The following is a 3,317-nucleotide window of genomic DNA, read 5'->3' as shown; positions in this document are numbered from 1 at the left end:
AGTCTACTTCAAACACTGCTTCAAACCCAAACTCTTTCGGCTCTTTCTCCCTCATGAACTTATGTGGGAGGGTCATCTTTGATGAATCGAACTTCAATGACTGGATTCGAAATATTCACATGGCCATTCGATATTAGGAAAAGGAATATGTCCTCGATAAAGAGCTAAAGGAGATTGATGAAAACACTGCCACTCCTGAACAGATTGCTAAATATAAGGCTCATGAGAGGGACGCGACAAAGGTGTCGTGTATCATGATTGCTACCACGACTGTTGAGCTTCAAAAGTCCTATGAGGACTTTTGGCCCTATGAGATGCACCAAGATTTGACGGAAAGGTACCATCAAAGTGCTTGATAGGAACGGTATGAAATCATTGCCTCCATGATTACAACAAAAATGAAGGATGGAGAGTCCATCATGGCCCACTTGCAAAAGATGCAAAGGTTTGTGGACCGCTTCCTAAAGTTGAATGTCAATTTCGATGAAGAGTCGCCCATTGACATTATCCTACACTCTTTGCCTCCTTGTTATGATTAGTTGCGTATGACTTATCATATGAACAAGGAGGAGGTCACCATAAGCAAGCTTGAAGGCCTTATGAGATCTGTTGAAAGTAGTTTAAAAGGAAAATTTGTTGTGTCTACTCCTACTGCTACTGCTCCTATCTTAGCAATTGGACATGGGAAGGCAAAGAAGAGAAAGAATTCTTCTAAGAGCCACAAGGGAAAGTCCCATGATGGATCCTCTTCTAGTGGGACCAAAGGTGGTTCTGCTAAACCCTTTTCCAATCCAAAGGAAGCAGAGTGCTTCTATTTTCATGAAAAACAACACTGGAAGCGAAGCTGCCCCAAATACTTGCATGACATAAAGGATGGGAAGATAAAGCCCACCTTCATAGGTATTTACAATCTTCTGTCTAATAAATCATCACATGTTAATTCTTGGTTCCTTGATGCAGAAGTTGTTTTGCACATTTTTTTCTGATTTGAAGGGTCAAAAAAGAAGTAAAGATGTGGAGCACGGGAAGATGAACTTGATCATGGGGAATAGGAAAGTGTCGCCTATCACCAATATTGGAGTTTATTCTTTATTTCTTATTAGTGGGTTAAATTTAGAATTGAATAATTGTTGCTACTCGTCTGATATGGCGAGAAATATTATTTCTTTTCATGGTTTGTATGAACAAGGTTTTACTTTTTCATTTAATAATGAGATTAGTGGTATTAATGCTTATTATAATGGTAAATTTTATTTTGAAGCATTACCTTGTAATGGTATATAATAACTTAGGAAATAATGTGTTGCATATCGATTCATCCAATGGTTTGGATAAAGCATGTTTATGGCATTATCATCTTGGACATGTTAACAAGAAGCGCATAGCCCAACTCCAAAAGGATGGAGTGTTGGAGTCATTTGACTTAAAGTCGGATGACACATGTGAATATTGTTTTCTTGGAAAGATAACCAAGTCACCATTTACTAGTTTGTGTGCAAGGGGTGAGGTTTTGTTGGATTTCATACGCTCCAATGTGTGTAGACCCTTCAGATCCGCCACGCGGGATGATAACCGCTTCTATCTGACTTTTACTGATGATTATAGCTGATATGGGTATATCTACTTAATCAAGCATAAGTCAGAAACTTTTGAAAAGTTCAAAGAGTTTAAACAAGAAGTGGAAAATCAATTGGGAAGGAAGATAAAGATGCTCCAATCCGATCGAGGTGGTAAGTATCTTAGTATCGAGTTCCACGACTATCTTAAGGAAAGTGGAATTGTTTCACATTTGACGCCACCTAGGACACCATAGCTTAATGGTGTGGATGAGAGGCACAATAAAACCTCGTTGGACATGGTTCCTTCCATGATGAGTCAAGCTTCGTTACCTATCTCATTATGGGGGTATGCCTTAGAGACTGCCAACCATATCCTTAATCTAGTCCCAACTAAAAAGGTTGCCAAAACACCTCACGAAATGTGGACAGGGAAGGTTCCCTCATTAGCACAAATCAAGGTTTGGGGTTGCCAGGCTTTCGTAAGATGAGAGATTCAAGAAAAACTTGAACCTCGTAGTGAGCGCTATATTTTCATCTGCTACTCATAGAAATCCTTTGATATCTCTCCTATAGACTAGGTGACAATATTGTCTTCATTGTGAGGAGAGGGGTTTTCCACGACAGAGAACTCATATGCCAAGAGGACAGTGGGAGGAAAATTGACCTTGGAGAGCTTCAAGAGTTAAGTGATGAAGGAACCTAAAACACTAGCGCTCAACCCGAGGAGGAAACTCCAGTTGAACCAGTTGACGAGTCCTTACCTCTGAGACGTTCCAGTAGAGTTAGAATGACACCTCAGTTTTATGGTTTCCATATTACTACTGAAGGTGATACATTTATCAGTGATAGTACACTGGTAAATTTGGATGAACCTAACAACTACAAGGAAGCCATGGCAGGCCCCGAGTGTGCAAAATAGAAAGAGGCGATCGACAACGAGAATTAGTTCATGTATGACAATCGAGTTTGGAACTTGGTTGACAATGTACCAGGTTGTAAGATGGTCGGGTGCAAATGGATCCTCAAGAAGAAGAACGACATGGATGGGAAAGTACACACTTATAAGGCGCAATTGGTTGCAAAGGGCCTTACTCAAACTCCTGGAGTTGACTATGATGAGACCTTCTCACAAGTAGCGAAAATTAAATCTATAATGGTTATGCTAGCCATAGCTGCATTTCATGATTATGAAATATGGAAAATGGATGTTAAAAGCACTTTCCTTAATGGGAAGTTGGCTAATGATGTTTACATGAATCAACCAGTGGGTTTTGTAGATGCAAAATACCCTAATAGAGTGTGTAAGATTGAGAAATCCATTTATGGATTAAAGCAAGCATCTCACAGATGGAATCTTTGTTTCGATGAGAAAGTTAAAGAGTTTGGTTTTACGAGAAATGAGGATGATTCTTGTGTATATATCAAACCTAGTGGGGGTATAGTTAGCTTTCTGGTATTATATGTGGATGACATACTGCCCATAGGAAACGAAATCCCAACCTTGCAGGAGGTTAAGTCCTGGCTTGGGAAGTGTTTTGCTATGAATGACCTTGGGGAAGCTGCTTACATTCTAGGGATAAGGATATTGAGAAATAGGAGTAAAAGACTAATAGGACATAGTCAAAGTACCTACTTAGACAATATGTTGAAACGTCTCAACATGGAGGATTCCAGGAAAGGAGAATTTCCTATCCATAGCAATACCAAACTGAGTAAGAATCAAAGTCCGAGTATAGATGCCGAAATAGCAGAAGTTAG

Source organism: Lactuca sativa, chromosome 1 (genome assembly GCF_002870075.4).
Source record: "Lactuca sativa cultivar Salinas chromosome 1, Lsat_Salinas_v11, whole genome shotgun sequence".
NCBI lineage: Eukaryota > Viridiplantae > Streptophyta > Magnoliopsida > Asterales > Asteraceae > Lactuca > Lactuca sativa.
This window is presented reverse-complemented; position numbering follows the sequence as displayed.